Here is an 18,164-nt window from a genome sequence, read left to right on the forward strand (position 1 = left end):
AACTCATAAACTTGCTAACTTTTTCATGTTCTCTCTTTTTATTTTATTGCTGAAACTCATGTTTACAATATCACGCTCTTTCAACTACATTCCTTAATAAATAACTTTTTTATTTTGTGTTAGAAGAAAATACTGATATTTGACCTTTTTTTAACGAAGTTATTTTTTATCAGACAATCTATCAGAGGTAGAGAAGTGATCTTGCATCACATTATAGATATCATATGCATAAATACACACAAAAAATGTCATCACAATGTTGGATAGTTTTTTAGTTATGTGGGAAACGATTCATCACTACACAGTGAACTGAATTTTGAAAAAAAAAATGTAAATATTTTTTTAAATCGCACAAATATTTTTTTCATATAGCAGAAGGGCAGTGTTTTACACATACTAATTCTCATTATTGTACAAGATACAATAATGGAAGAAAAACTGTTGAATATTTCCAAAATTTTACTGCTGTATGCTGTACCTTACCTCTTAAGTATGGTACAGATCCTAATACTAGAATTACAACTCTTACATATAAATAATTAATTTAGAGAAGTAAAATATCACAATATCACAATGAATAACAGCGTAAGTCGTAGCACCAATTAAAAAAAAATTGGTGTCATATAGGCCCAAGTAACACAATGAAGAACTTAGAGAAAAGGAAAATGAAATTAATATACCATGCTATCATTTATAACACATTTCAGCTAGTATACTGAAGATAAAATATTTGGCAAGAAAGTATGAGGAATACCGAGAACCGAGAAGAATATTTTACATCAGAGATATGCTCTGTGGTATGAAATGCCGCAACTATGAACAATTTAAAACAACAGAGGAAAGAGAAACATGGTTGAAGCACAAGGGAGTCTTTAGATTTGGCTGGGTTTGATTTGGTTTGTATGTGTATGTATGCATGTATTTATTCACACTGCAAATTGGTAAATACCCGGTGGCAGTGGTAACTAATTACACTCAATAATGATAATTAAAAATAACACAATTAATAAAAAATACTAATAATTTAATAATAATAATAATAATAATAATAATAATTTATTTATTTATTTAATCTGGCAGAGCTAAGGCCAGTAGGCCTTCTCTTCCGCCCAGCCAGACTCTAATTCTAATTGAATACAATTGCTTACATACTACATACTACTACTACTAATACTACTACTACTACTACTACTACTACTACTAATACTAATAATAATAATAATAATAATAATAATAATTAATAACAACAACAAGGAGCATCCTAAATTAAAAGAAGCACGATCACTTAAAATAACATTTAAAGTAAATCTAATTTCTAACTTAACCTTAAGTTCGAACTGAAACCCACGAGTATGATATGTTCGTACATTCACAAGTACCTTTCAGCACTACACTCATTTCGCTGACAACTCACTCCCTGCTCTGGAACTACGACACATTTCACTGATACTATCTTGATTTTACTAACACTTCAAAAACTTTTCACTGTTCAAATACTTTGCACTACCACTATAAACTAAGTATATAACTTCACTGATACAAACACACTTCACTTACACAACACACTTCACACTTCACTGACACAACACACTTCTTCACTGATACAACACTTCAAATAACAAAACATTCAATTACACCCTTTAAATAGTGTGTACAATATACTGTCGTCTATTAGTATACTCCTTGAGCCTATTTTTAAATAAATTTTTATGGTTCGGTTTGGTTGATTGATTGATTGATTGATTGATTGATTGATTGATTGATTGATTGATTGATTGATTGATTGATTGATTGATTGATTGATTGATTGATTGATTGATTGATTGATTGATTGATTGATTGATTAGACGTACTTTCACATTTCGTAAAAAATTCCTTTTATCAGTAGTAGTAGTAGTAGTAGTAGTAGTAGTAGTAGTAGTAGTAGTAGTAGTAGGGTATGGAAGAATTCATTAGCATTAGCTGTTTGCGCCCTTGAACGTGTATGAACCCCTTAAAGTCAATAAATAACTAGTAATATTTTATAACAGATAGGACTACTATTTTGTAATGAATGAATATATAGCCGATTTTTCCCTGAAGAGCTAAGCCTCCTCGCACTCCCTCCGTTCCAAAATATGGTATAGTCACAAACAAAACAAGTTTGATTATTGCAAATCCACGTACGAAATGTTTCGCGGTGTGGTATTCCGTTCAGTAGTGAAGCAACTATCATACAGAGCAGTTGTAAATGTTTCTAATCTTCTGTAGTGTATCAAATCATAATATTTATATATATAGTTCATTATGAACGGAAATCAATTAATGAACACCTGTTATGGTGTTCCTGTTGCAGAAAATGGAACACCAATCCAGTCAATTTTGAATAGAATATCTAAAGCACAACAGTCGTATAAAAACTGGTTGTAATTTATTGCAGTTTTTATCTTAATTTGTCACTCTCAAAACAATGTTAGTTTTCTTTTTTATTAATTTGACATCACACAGAATGAAATGTACTTTATTTATTTATTTTTATTATGTTAATTTATTTAACAAATAAGTATCTAGAAGATGTATTAAGGTTACATTACATTACTGAGAACTTTAACAAATGTATACCATATTTTGGAACAGAATAAATGACATGTTTCTATATCATATTTTGGAACAGAGGGAATAATAGCTACTACTTCGTTATTAACGAAAATTTGTATTTAAAGTTGATAGAAGTATGAGAAGTAAGACTTAAGCCTACTAGTTCTTTCTAATGAGATTTTAAACAAACTAGACTACGGTACTTCCTTGCCAAATAAACAATAATAGGCTACAGTAGTATGACAATAAACCGCCCAAGATGAAAAATGTTTCAGTGACATTGTCCCGTAAAATAAATGTAGTTGGAGTTTCTGTACCTGGCTGTGAAGAGCAGGTAATCTTTTATTACAAAAAACGATCCATTATGATCGAGCAGCGTACCCTGACTTCTAAATTATTTATGACGAAGAAGAAATTCTGATTGTACATTTTTCGAATGAAAGTAAATTTCTTTAAGAAAAATATAATCCGTTCTTCTATTTAGCGGCCGTGATTTCGCAAGTCAATTCTTTTCCGAGTCCTGAAGTTTTTTTTTCTTTTTTTTTTTTTCAAGTAGGCTGGTTTTCGAAAGGATTGATGATAATTTATTTGAAGCTGTGGAAGTAAAGTTGAGAACATACTTCCTACATAATTCAGTTTAATACATTTTCTTATGTGACAAACAAATAAAATTAGGAAGCCATTAGAATCGATTTAGAGTAAATTGCAATTTTGTGTGTGTGTTTAAGATGGACAGGGTATGTAGCACGTATGGGCAAATCCAGAAATGAGTATGTATTAGTTGGGAGGCCGGAGGGAAAAAGACCTTTGGAGAGGCCGAGACGTAGATGGGAGGATAATATTAAAATGGATTTAGGGAGGTGGGATATGGTGATGGGGAGTGGATTAATCATGCATAGTTAGGGACCGATGGCGGGCTTATGTGAGGGCGGCAATGAACCTCCGAGTTCCTTAAAAGCCATAAGTAAGTAAGTAAGTAAGTAAGTGAATTATAACGAACTAAGTTAAGCCAATTAACTATACCTAAGTGAAACGTGAATCATGAAAGGATACGAACCATCACTAGATAATTCAAAGTTGCGAGACACACTAGTCATATGGTGAGAATGGCGCAAGGCCACAGTTAAAAACGGAATAAACATAAAGAGCCTACATCAATTTCCTAGAAGGGGAGATATATTGGATAATATGTGGAGAATTAAATTTGGTAGTAGGAGGCCTATATGGTTGCTATGGAAACATAAAAAGGAGCATTGGATGTCCATGATCTACACATGTTTTACAACCACATGACAAACGTCAGAGTCTCACTGTGGCTGATCCACGTGAGGTTTCGGTTGGCCTATACTCAGCTCTCACTGCTGTTCCTTCTGTCCCGAAATTTCTGTGTTCCTGATGATCTTCCCTGCTCTTGTACTTCGGTAGTGAATAGGTTTAAGAGTGCTTCACATTCCAAAATGTGAACAGTACTATGTGTGAGGACAATTGCAGAGGATCAGGCAGACCACTGTAACACACACTGGGGGTTTTACTGCCTCTAATACAATTTGATGTGTGCACTTTACGCGGTCCTGCTGGCGTGAAATGGCTACTATGTCTCTTGCCACAGCAGCAACGGAAGTTACTCCTAAAACTGCTTTGCTCTCTGAATCTCGACGGCAGGTTTATGCAGCGAGAGGCATTTCATACGCCAGGGTTCAATTAAATGCCATCAAGCGCGAAGAACTAAAGGAGCAAACTTTATTCACTTATTTTGCATATGACATTTCGAGTACTTTTTTGTTTGTTTATTATATCTATGGAGGATCAAACAAAACCCATCTGTATTATGATAATTGTTGATTTATTATGCTTGCAATTCCTTCCCCAGACTGAAGGTACAGGTTTGATGAGTGAACTTTAGCGATGAACTTGCAATTCCATACAGTCGGTAAATATTGCAACTTCAACACTCCCCCCACCCCTCTTACTTAATCACCAGTTTAAATCAAGATTTTTATAATCGTTAGGTTCACATCACCACTTGCAGCATTTCTTGGCATACAGATATCACCATAGTCATTTTGTAACTGTTAGTTTGGCACAATTTGAGATATTTATCAGGAGAGGCAAGCTAGTCTAACAAGGAACAAACAGAATCGCAAAGAATACAACTGAAGGTCACGTTTGTGCCCATGCTTTCAGTGGTGACAGCTTTAAAACTCCGCAGATTCGCTCTCTACTGTAGGGCTCCATTGCATCACGCTTTGCGCCAGTCGAGCTTGTGCCGGCATTGTTATTGCACGTCTTGTTGTCTGTGTATGTAGTGAGACAAAATACAATAGTTCGACGAGTAGGAATAAATCTAATTAATGTTTTGCGATTGGTTGAACTGAAAATGCAATGCAAGGTGCACAATATTAATAATAATAATAATAATAATAATAATAATAATAATAATAATAATAATAATAATAGTAGTAATAATAATAATAATGGTTTATTTAACCTGGCAGAGTTAAGGCCATACGGTCTTCTCTAACACTCAACCAGGAGTAAAACTGCGTTACAAAAAAAAAAACATTACACATTTACAAAGTAAGTTACACTACAATTTCACACACAAAACTAAATAAGATAATAATAATAATATAATGTAAACAATAAGTAAATAGAAATCAGACGCGATATACATTATAACATATAGAAATAAAGGAAAATCCAGGTCAAAATAAATAACACATACAAAGTATAAAAATATAAGACAATTATTGATAATTATAATAATAATAATAATAATAATAATAATAATAATAATAATAATAGTAGTAGTAGTAGTAGTAGTAGTAGTAGTAGTAGTAGTAGTAGTAGTAGTAGTAGTAGTAGTAAAATAGTGAAGTACAAAGCATACAATGAACACAATATTTTTAGGTACACACAGTTAGGTAAATTATGATTATATATATATATATATATATATATATATATATATATATATATATATATAGCTCAAGTTATCACATTATAGATATACCACTATCGGGAAATATGAAAACAAAAAGATAAAATGAGTTAAATGTCACTAGAATATAAAAAGAATGTGAATACGTGGAAACATGCAATACAACACTTGTCATAATAGTAAGTTAGTTTGGCAGCTCGTCATAAGTTAATTTTCTAACTTGGATTTGAAAGATTTCAATGTTAGGCAGCCCTTGACTTTAGGCGGCAGAGAGTTCCAGTGACGAGAGGTAGCAACAATGAGATATGAGAAATACAGAAATGACGTGTGGAGTGTTGATATGGAGGATGAGTCATTCGCATGTTTTCTTGGGTCCTTGATTATGAACAAATTTGAAAACCTCTTACAAAGTTAAAGTATCGTAACGTTAGGTCGCAGTTCTGATAACGATAAGCAGTGCATTGAATGCAGTGGGGATAGTTCCAGTTCCAGGAGAAGAAGGCAGCAGCCGTGAATATGAACTTTCACTCCCAAAAAGTGCAATATTTGATGAGAAAACATTAGACAATATTTTTGACGATTGTCATAGCCAAGGATACAACACACATGAGAAGCTACTGAAATAGTATTCCAAACTGGAAAAAAAAAAAAAAAGAAATATTAAAGTGGTGTTGGAAAATGTAGCAGAGAAACGAAAAGGTGTAAGCGTGGTCAAGGAAAACCGCACACAACAAGTAAATGTCATCAAACAACAAACAATAGCCAAGTTTGATAAGGCAAGAGTAGGAGGTTATAGCGTACATTATTGAACTTGGGGTACAATATTGGGCAAATGAAGCAGCCAAAAATATAGGACTTCTGAACTTCAAAGCTTTGATACATTTGAAAATTGATTTTGGAATAATGTCGCGCCGAATAACTAACTATGCTCCAAACAAAGAACGCGAATCAGAATGAAGAATAAATAATCTAACGTGCATAACATTCATTACTGACGTCAATGAACTTATTGCAAATGAAGATATACAACTGGAGTATGTTTGGAACTGTGACCTGAGTCAATTGAACTATGCGATTGCATGCGATAGAACATTGTCCACAAAAGATGAGAAACATACCAAAGGGGCGGTGCTATCACTTCATAGCGCAACACACAGCTACACAATAGACGTTGCAATGTCAATGGATGACCGTTTAGCAAGAAAACTGTATATATGCTTCCAGAAACATAATGGAAAATTTGGACTCCGAGTGGCATGAGAAATTGAAGAAAACTGTCCTGCAAATGTTGTGGACGTCAGTGTGAGCAGAAAGCTAAAGAAATAGTACCTGCAGAACGTTCTTGCGTGCGTTTTGAATAGACATCTGTCTGACAAAGACAAGTCACTCTTCCTCTGTGATTCCTGGTCTGGACACAACGATGAACGCATACTTTAAGAGGCCTCCGGAGGAAAACAAATTTATTTAAAGCTCATCCCACCGAAAAATACGAAATACAGTATATTTAACCCCAGATGAGATTTTTTTTTTCATACAATATAAAATATACGCCAAAAGGATCACGGATTACATAAAATCACGTTACAACATGCCACATCCCAAATTACATTCTCAAAATGAATTCGGTAATAGACAATCAATTGTCTGCGGAGATCTATCGACCGATGCTGCGTTACGTATGGCAGTCAGCTGGATACCATAGTGACAATCCTTTGATCCCGTGTGCCACACCGCTGATGATGTCTGCCGGAGTAGTAGACGAAATGTATGGTAGCAACAGCTCCAACAGGCCACGGCTCTTTAGCCCGGACAACATCCCTATGACGCCGGCCGTGAAAGCCTACATTCCAAGATTAACCATGTGCCGACATTTTTTTTTTTCGTTGTTGGTAACTCTATAGCACCTATTAGATGCTTTATGGTTGTGCTAACAGATTGAGTTATTTGTCAACGATGTGACGCTGAAACGTGTGTTCAGGTTACTGCCCAGCGACAGTCCTCATGTAATTATGTCAGGTGAAGAATACAAAGCGTGCAATTCTATGTTGTGTAACTTTCTCCATTCTCCTGTAACTTCATCCTTCTTACAAGCAAACGTTCTAATGAGGGCAGATAAAAAAAAGTTATTTATTTTTTCTTCCACCATGTTAATAATGTCAAAAGAAGTACTTACATAAATTTTGGCCACTCGACCGCAATTACGAGGGCCGTTAAAAATAAATTCGCCAGGGGCCGCTAACAGAAAAAAAAAACACAGTTTCATTCGACAAATTTATTGGAACGGACACAGGAATTGTTGAGCTATTTTTCAACATATTTTCCATCGGAATTGAGACATTTCTCATATCATGGAATCGATAGAGAGAGGTGCAGACGCAGTCAAACGCTGGTTCCGATCTGAGGCGGCTGATTTCTACGACAGAAAAATTGATCCCATGAGATGACAAATGTCTCAATTCCAGTGGGGGATATGTTGACAAATTGCGCAACAATTGCTGTATTTGTTTCAATAAATATTTCCAAGAAATTGTGCGTTTATTTTCTATAAAAAAAATCACTTTCTGGGCGGCCTCGTAATTGCGGTCGAATGGCCAAAATTTGTATAAGCACTTCTTTTTTTCATTATTAACACGGTGGAAGAAAAAATTTTAACTTTTTTATCTGCTCCCATCAGAATGGTTTGCTTGTTAGCCCCAAATATTTTCCCAAGCACTTATACTCGGGCACCCTTAACCTCTGTTCTTCTCTCAAAGTGACAGTCCAAGTTTCACAATCATACAGAATAACTCTATAAATTCTAACTTTCAGATTATTTGAGAGCAAAATGGATGACAAAAGCTTCTCAACCGAATAATAACAGGCATTTTTCCATATTTATCCTGCGTTTAATTTCCTCCCGAGTGTCATTTATAATTGTTAATGTTGCTCCAAGATATTTGAACTTCTCGCCTTTTCAAATGATAGATTTCCAATTTTTATATTTCAAAAGTTAGAATTTATAATGTATGATTCAATAACTAAAGAATATTCGTTGCGAACGTCATAATATAGATCAGGATGCTGAAATTCTGGCGGAAAGGAACAGCAGGGAACTAACTGTGAATTTAAAAAAAAAAAAAAAAAAAAAAAACTTTTGAGGAATGTGACGGCCCAAACAAGAAAGTTAACAATCTTGATAATCATCAATTCATGATCATCATAATGATATTGGTTATGACCATGATCGTGATGGTAATAATGGTGATGATGGTGATTGTGAGTCCCACATATACTTCGAAATTCTGCTAATATATTCTTAATATCAGTAGTAGAGTGTCATATTTGGAACTTTATTTGTTCAGCTACAAAGGATGTTGACGAAGTCTTTCTGCACTCCGATCATTACTTGATCTGCTATGACATAGGCCTACAAACATCCTGAGAAATAAGAGTGAGATGAGATGGGTTGATAATGAGATGAGTTCTAAGCGTAACAGTCTGGAGGTACCATGAAGATAGACTACGGAAAGCCTCTAACAAAAGACGAACTCCGTATGCTGTTATCCATCTTACTCAAGAGTGAAACCCGATCCCAACAAATGCACATGTTGCGATTTTTCATGATTGGCCATCTGCCACAGTACAGTGTGGGACTGAACTCACCGGCCTTGGACGGAGGGGAACATCATAGGGGAAGCTGGGAGTGGGGATATAGTGGAACTGATAGGAAGTGTTGACAGGCTAAAAGTCTGACCATTCAGCTACCGCAGGTGTTAATACGTGTATAGTGATTCGTTAATGTTTTTATGAAGCTTGTACTGTAGACGTTATCAGTTCGGAAGCTGGCGAATAGGGCCGTGGTTTCAAGTAACTTTGGAGTGAATAACAGTTGATGCATTCCTTTTGCATTCTTCACAGAGCCAGTGAGGTGAGTCCCGTATAATACACTTTTCGGCGTTAAGAATATAATGCGATATCATATGCAATGGAAGGGGAAAGGAAATGGCCACTCTACCTCATTATTTCCTGGCCTAGTCGCCTCATAAGTGGTGCCGTGTTGGTATCACTTGTGAGGTTCAGACCTGTCTTCGGACAGTTGACTAAACAATCATATATCATATTTTATAGTTCATTTTCTATTTAAAATAAATAATGTTATAATGTAGGCTAAGTAGACTAAATGATTATATTTTAATTAAAATATATTTACCGCAAGATTCCATCATTCATTACACAGTGGGACGGGACAACCTTACTTCTCTTCTTCATTCTATCGGAGGCCGTTCAATGCATCTGTTAGCGAATGGTGGCTATGAATGAGGTAATCTTGTTAGTAAATATATCTGAAATTAAAACATAATTATCTATTTCACGTGGATTTCATTATTTTAGAACATTATTACTTATTTGAAAATGAAATATAAAGGGTAAAATATTAAATATGATATCGGACTATATTCTGTACGCAGAGAATAAAATTGTTCTGTGGTAGGCGGCCAATCATGAAACATCACAACACACGTATTTATTGATATTAGGTTCCACTCTTGTGTTGGATAGATAATATTAGGTCAAGCCAATGGGGCGCCTCCAACTAGCACCGGCACATGCTCATAAGTATTGCACCAAGAGGATGTTGTATAGCTAGTGCCAGCGTTTTTGGCGCGTGTCCTTGATTAGAAAGCCAGTCAGTGACCACTTGTTGCCAGTGCAGCTGAAAACGGTACTATCCAACCAACACGTCACGTCAGCAATTTTCCCACTGCGTCAAAGGCAAGACACTCGTTTGTGGGATTTGTCCTTGAGTACACTGTCCAGTCAGTGGCATCTTTTGCCACTTCGGCTGAGAGTAGTACCATCTCCTAAACAGATGTGATGTCAGCAATCTGCCAATCACAGTTGTCAGCTTTCTCGCCTACATTTTGTGGCAAATATATGATACTCGCTCTCAAGGTTCTCATTACTTATTTCACACGCCAGAAACGTGGCACTAGCTGTAATTTCCATCCCAATCTAGCGTCATCTAGCCTAAAACCTCGTAGGCCCTACCATGAAATATATGATAAAATTACATGCAAGGTAAAAGTGAGTGGAGTGAAATTTGTGAATTTGAAAGAAATGGGAAAACCCAAAAAAATTATTGTCTGATATCATCCACAACATGTTACACCCCCGTCAATGTCTGAGTTCGCAGAATAATGAGATCGTGCTTTAGCACTGCCATAGAGAGGATATGTTTCCGGATCACAGATTTTTATGACACTGTTCCGGATGAAAGCTAATGGTTTAAAGCGAAGTACAGCTAAGTTACATCAATTTCAAAGGTTTCAGCTAAATCTGCGGTCTGCCGCGTTTTTGGTAAAGCTTATTTTCTGCTTGTGAGGCACATTTATGAGTTGCATGGCAAATTAAGCAAATCTTTAACAATTCATAGTCCTCGACAGGATTTGAACTTACCAGCCTTGGACCTAATTCGATCAGACTACTGAACGTAATGACGAGTATCCTTAAAGCAATCTCAATTCACGGTTGAAGAACTCAATTTCTTCTTGACAACCCAATCACCGTAAAGTCTGAAATCGCAAATCCCTAAGGCAGTGACTATTCAATGTGCGTGATGAATTCCGCGTGTACATACGAGATAGATGAACACAGTGGATGTGCTGTGGGTTTTCCTCTATTGGATACGGCCATGAAGTCAAAAGTCACAAGATACTCCGGCCACAGAGCTATTTGCTGTGTAACCGCGACATGTTGTGAGAAAGACTCTGGATTTCTCCAGACCGCAGGTGTCACTCGGTCTTCTTCTGGGTTCGTTTCGGGGAAACATGACTTCGGAGCGTCCATTCTTCCTTTCGCTCTCCGACTCTGCGGCGCGGAACAACAAAAACCAAAGCTTTGTATATAAGGCGAGTCCTATTAGTTCTTGTGGTACGTTGCGGTCACTGTTGTTAGCAATTCGGTGGAAACTTTACATGATAGAGACGATCGCACGTGCTAATGCCATGGCAATGCTGGAGGTAATGTTAGCGTCCAGTAGAAGCCAACTTGATTCTCTAACCGTGGAATCAAAAGGATTTGGTTCATTGACTTGTGGTTTTACATCCTTGCGTCACGGTTTTCGTTTGTTTATTTGGAGACATACGAAAAAATTCTTTTCATTTCTCCTTTCTTTTTATTTTTCCGTCTCTTTTCCTTATAAGCTTATTTCTTCTTTCTTTTTATTCTTTTATTTATTTATAGTTTTATATCTTACATTTCTTATTTGTTCTTGTCCCTGAGTCTCTCTCATAAAATTTCTTCATTCCTGATAGTTTTCCATGTTCCTTTTCCTCATTTCTTTCTTTCTCCAGTTTCTTTTTATTTATTACTCAATGCTTTCTCCTTTTCTTATCCTTCTTTTATTTATCTTTCCTTTTTCCTTTCAATTCCTTGATTTTTCCTCGTCCTTTCTTTTCTACTGCCTTTCATTGTATCCCTTTTCACATTTCCCCCCTATTTGTTCTGTAAATTATCTGTCTATTTTTCTTTCTGTCTTTTCTTTTATGACCATTTTCTTCCTTTCAGTTTTCTATTCCTTTTATCAACATCCCATTTCTCTTTCTTTCTCTATTATATCCTTTTTCTTAACTGTAGGATTATCCTTTTCTTCCTTTGCCTACTCAATTACTTTTATTTTCCCTGTTTTTCTCTTCCTCTTTCTGTCTCTTTATTTCCTCTTCCTTTCTTTTTATTTTTATTAGACTATAACTCTTTCTATCCTTCTTCCTCCTTCTTTCCTCTTATTCTCTCTGCTTCTTTTTTCTACCTGTTTTCTTCATTTCACTCTTCTTATTAGCCTATTATTCCGTCCTCATGTGACCGTGTCCTGCCATGTTATTTTGAGTCTGCTTACATTTATGTATCGTCCGGGTCTCTAGTTAAATAATATTTTCGGTACGCGTTATTCATTCATTCCTAATGTATGTTGCTACCAGTTTATTTTTTGTTGCACAATGTTTGTTTAAACACAAAAATTAACTTATATGAGTTTCTTGGAGATGTCTATGTTTCTTTTTTGTTTCATGAGGATAAACCCAGCTACCGAAGAGTCTCATTTTAGCGGACTCTACTTTGCTTTTATCATATCAGTTTTATTCAAAGACCAACTCTTGCAGCCGTAAGTTGCCGTTGGTACTGCGATCATTTTGTTCACTTTTGTGGTTTTTAATACCTCGTTTCTTAATGCTCTTCTAATTACTCCATTAATTAGTCTAAATTTATCCAGTTCTTCTTGAGCAGAATAAGAAAAATTAAAACTGAAATATTTAAACTAGGGAATTGTTTAATTATTTCATTCTTCATAACTAGCTTTGTTTTCAGAACATGGGAGGGATGACTGTATGAGGAATACGTATAAAGTGCATAAGATTTGCTGATGATATGGTGTTGTTAGTAGAAGAGGAGATGATACTAAGGCATGCGTTAGTGGAACTAAAAGACAGCTGTGAGCAGTATGGTATGAAGATAAATGCAAACAAGACAAAGACCATGGTGGTCGGAAGAAAACTAAAGAAGGTAAACGTGTGAATATTGAATGAGGCAGTAGAGCAAGTCGACAGCTTCAAATACTTGGGGTTTACTACTGTATAAGCAGTAACATGAGCTGCTGCCAGTAAGTCAAAAGGAGGATACCAATAACAAAAGAAGCTTTTATTAGAAAACGGCACATCTTCTGCGGACCTCTGGAAAAAAAAAAACTAAGGAAGAGACTAGTGAAGTGCTTTGTGTGGATTGTGGCATTGTATGGAGCAGAAACATGGATATTACGACGAAGTGAAGAGAAGTGACTAGAAGCATTTGAAATGTGGAGATGGAGAAAGATGAAGCGTGTGAAATGGACATACATTATAAAAAATGAAGCTGTGTTGGAAAGAGTGTATGAAGAAAAGATGATGCTGAAACTGATCAGGAAGAGGAAAAGGAATTGTTTGGGTCACTGGCTTAGAAGAAACTGCCTGCTGAGGATGCATTGGAAGGAATGGTGAAAGGGAGAAGAGTTCGGGGTAGAAGATATTAGACGATAGACGACATTAATATATATGGATCATATGCGGGGACTGAACGGAAGGTAGAAAATAGGAAAGATCGGAGAATGCTGTGTTTGCAGTGAAAGACCTGCCATTTGGTGGAACACTAGCCTATATAATCTATGTGGTAGACTATGTACATCTTGATGATGTTAATCATAAAATTCATTAACAAGTTCATGGATTTACTGGTCTATTCTGTCCTCAAAGTTTCAGAAAACTAATCACGCCATCTCTTCATTGGTCGTCCTACGAACCTTATATCTTCTGTCTATACTGTGAATTTCATTACTAATGGGGAAGGGGGGTTCTTCCTTTTATGTGCTCTAACCAGCTGTTTCGATGAGTATTTGTTTAGTTGAAATGTTTTCATTTTCAAATTACTGCACACGGTCATATGTTGTACATCCCGCCATAAGTCACAACAATTCCATGTCCATCACTTCAATGAGCTTTTCTTATAGGTTTACGAATACTATTGTTACAGAGTCGTATAATGGCGTAGGAAGAGACATGATTTTTCAAAACTGTGTGTCTCCGTACACTGGGAATAATACAATTGAAGAGTCCACTACAAGAATGATAAATGTCACTTTCTTGTCGAAAATGAACGAAGAATGTCAATGCATAGCTTAAGACATAGAGAGTTATAATTATGGCATTAACACTGATAGTCATTGTCCAGTGGGTAATGATCGGAAAATCACAGTTAAGCTTTGAGCGCTAAGCATTTCAAACTTTCAATTGCTTCTCCTGCAAAATGTATTCCAAACGACATCCATCATTCTTGCAGTGGACTCTTCAATTACTATTTAAAGTCTCTTTTTTCACCATTTCTGCTAGCTTCATTTTCACAAAGATGAAGTCGGTTACGCTGGTGCAAAAGTTTTCAGACTTTTGTTAATACTGTAAATAATTTCCTCTTTTACACTGTGAGTAGATAAAAAAGTTCTGAATCAAGCAACTGCCTTCTGTACGTTTTTTTTTTACATAAAGAACCTTGTTTAGGCATTTATTCAAAATCCAGATTGGCTGCATCAGCCGTCTTCTGCTGAAGACAGGTGCAAGTATCAAGATAGAAGTAACGCTAAATTAAGGCACATATTTATAAATCCCCTCCACTAGCACGCTGTTATTAGAATTTCGTTGAAGTCTGTAATGTCTGCTACACGTCTGCCTCATTGGGTATAAGCGATTCCTATAATTAGTCTCACATAAGCAACTCTTTTCGGATGTTGAGGAAGAGTTGATCCTCTATTGTCATTTTTAAAATGAATGCAGTTGACAGAATTCATTATATAATTAGAGAGTGGGCAGGCCAATTACATTAAAAATTCCGCTTTCAGTTCTAGATTTATGCGGGAAGCCAAATTACGTAATTAGAGGCGGAGCCGGGGCGGGGCTCTCAGAGCTCATACCCCAGCCACTGTCATCAAGAACACTTCAGAGCGGCTTTTCTCAATCAGAAATGAGCCCGTTATTGGCTTGTGTACGATTCACGTCTTGGAATATATGTGTCATTAAACGAAGGTCAAAGAGAGGGCCGGTCTTGATGCTACTAAACTTCGTTCCAGTCGTAGCCGTCACAACTTGCCGTAAGATTTGAGCGTTCAGACCGCCTTGTTTACAGAGTGGAGGCGCCGCGCCGCGCCGGCCGTTCATTCTGCTCCAGGTTCATGCGGTATGTGTGAAAAGGAGAGATGGGGCAAGTCCTGCACTTATTTAGTGTTTTTTTTTACAAGTAATGAATATTATTTTGTGCGAGATCGTGCGTATTTGCTTGCTTTCCGCACAAAACCAATACGCGGTAAGTGTGAAATACCACATTCAGTATTCCCAACGTAACACACATAACAATTTCCCTCTTCTTACCGCTTAAGCGCCATATTCATTTTACTGCTTTAGGCTTTTAACATATTATTTTTAGAGATGTTTAACATAGTAATAATTATAAATTGGAAACTTACCACTGCAATTTCACCTAAATTGCACTGTTAATTATTGTTTTTAAATATTTGCAAAAATTAAGTAAACTCTACAACGCCACAAAGGTTACTGCATTTGTATGCAAGTAACATTAAGGAAGTCGTGAAAAAATCAACAAGATTCCAGATGCCGATGTTATTACTGCAATATGTTATATAAATAATATTGTTAAAATATTAAAATGAAAAATAAATCATTACATAACCTTACCGTTTGTTTTAAGTTCGCATTTATAGACTGGGGAAAAAAAAAGACAGACGTATATCATAGCCTGCTGGAATATAGTAAACACAGCAAACATTTTAAAGCAACAATTTGAAGATAGATATTTTTGTTTTTAAAAGTTGCCGTCATTGAACAGAAACCAAGATGGAGATTTCATTGCAACTAATTATAAATTCCTCTTTCAGGTATGTAATAAACGATCTTCGCACAAAATAATGTACGATACACGAGTGGTATGTTTATTTTCATGTTCTCGGAAATTAAAAAAGCTCAACTACGTTTCGCTTTTTCACTCTTTTCCTCGAACATGAAAACATCAACATACCGCTCTTGTAACGCATATTACTATTAAAGAATGGATTATTTCTATGGAATAGCCTAATTACTGTACTCCAACCACGAGAAAGTCTCCAGGGAATGAAACGGAGCGGGGTGATGCTGTGAATCAATGTTGATGTCATAAGATGTCATAAGGTCACATACGTGGGTACTCGTATCTCTATTGGCTATCTCTGAAAGCACAAACCATAACATTGATATAGGGGAGAGTCGGGTAGTATCGGACATCGGGTAATATCGGACAGTGAGTTTCTTTCATCTACCACAAGATGATAGTACCTGATTGACAAGGTTACGTTTCTGTGATGTCGCATGTCATTCAGGTAATAACCATATGGTGGCAGATGAAAGAAACGCACTGTCCGATACTACCCGATGTCCGATACTACCCGACTCTCCCCTACACATTTTTATACTACCCTAGTTACAAAATTAGATCACTGTTAATCTCTTGGTCTTTTAATCACTCTATACAGGAAATAACATATGCAGGAGAGTGCATGATTTTTAAACTGACGTTATAACTCTAATATTATCTATCTACTTCGCTCCAGTAGATGACGCAATAGTAAGCACATTCCTTTCACGGTTTATCTCCTGGTTGGAGAACATAGAGATTGTGGATTTTCACAATCACAGTAAATACAAAATGTGTTCAAATGCTGTCAAATTAAGTAATTTTATATTTAAAAGTATGTTAGGCATATTACTGTAGTTTTAATATTCGCAATAAATTGCGAAATTAAGTACAAAACGGGAAGTGTAGGTCTATGTGGTTCTGCGTAATAAGAGCGAAATTAGGCTACATTTTATGAGACACTTTTGTGTTTTGTAAAATAAAATTAGAATCTATCTAAAGGCCCCATCACATAGCTACTTACAGGTGCTTACATTTTTTTAATAGTTTTGTCACCCCTCCACGTTAGCTTCACAGTACGAGTAGCAAAAGAATGTGACCTGACCCCTTCTTTGTTGTTATCTGTACCGTTTTCTTGAGTTTTCAACTAATTTGTCTAGTGATGGTTGTAGAATATTGGCTGCCTGTGCGATCTCTTTACAAACAAGTTATATGTGGTAGTGAGGGATTGTGCTTGAGTAACGAGATGGGTCGGGATGAATTCACACCACGTCTTTTGGCATGTCTCTTAATGCTCATGTTAATTTTAATGATGGCCATATCTCTACCAGGTTAAATAAATACGCTAAATATATACTATACTCTACTAAATGTTCACAAATTCACTTTAACTTTATGTGTTCCTGTACTTATTTATTACTTCTAAGAATTTTAACTAGAAAATCTAGAAAATGCACCTGTTGACACATTTATTACTTTGAAATTCTACCATCAATCTTTCCATAAACAATTTTTCATCCCAAAACGCTAGAGTCTAATATTAAAAGAGCTATAACTTGCTAAATTTGGTTTGAATGTGCTACATATTTTATTAGAAGTTTCTAAAATCTACCATCTCTAGGAATATTATATAGCCTATTATTATAATTAAAATATTTTTAAGTTCACACAACAAAAAATTGCTATGTCAAATAACTTGACTGTTAGCGGAGATTTTTTTTTTTTACAGAGGAAGGGAGTATTATCCTAGCGAGAAATATCCCATTATGGATCCGACAAATAAACTCCAAATCTCTGATGAAATGTTTCCTTCTAGAGCTTGATGAATCAAGCAGTAGCATATCATTACAAAACTGTCATTTACTACAATAAATAGGTCTAAATAATGAAAAATCTTACGAAAAATGCACAATGCAAGCGCGTAAAAATGTTTCCTATTAATTAATTAATCAATCCATTCATTCATTCACTTATTTATTTATTAATTTATTAGTTAATTATTATTTATTTATTTATTTATATATTTATTTATTTATTTATTTATTTATTTATTTATTTATTTATGTAACCATTTATGTAGAATTTAATTTATTTTACAGAATTCAACGTGTTTTAAAATTGTTCGATATATTTATGTAGGCCTATAGTACCTTGTCATAGATGTGGTAACCTCGAATGTTTCGAAGCAACG

Source organism: Periplaneta americana, chromosome 1 (assembly GCF_040183065.1).
Source record: "Periplaneta americana isolate PAMFEO1 chromosome 1, P.americana_PAMFEO1_priV1, whole genome shotgun sequence".
Lineage (NCBI taxonomy): Eukaryota > Metazoa > Arthropoda > Insecta > Blattodea > Blattidae > Periplaneta > Periplaneta americana.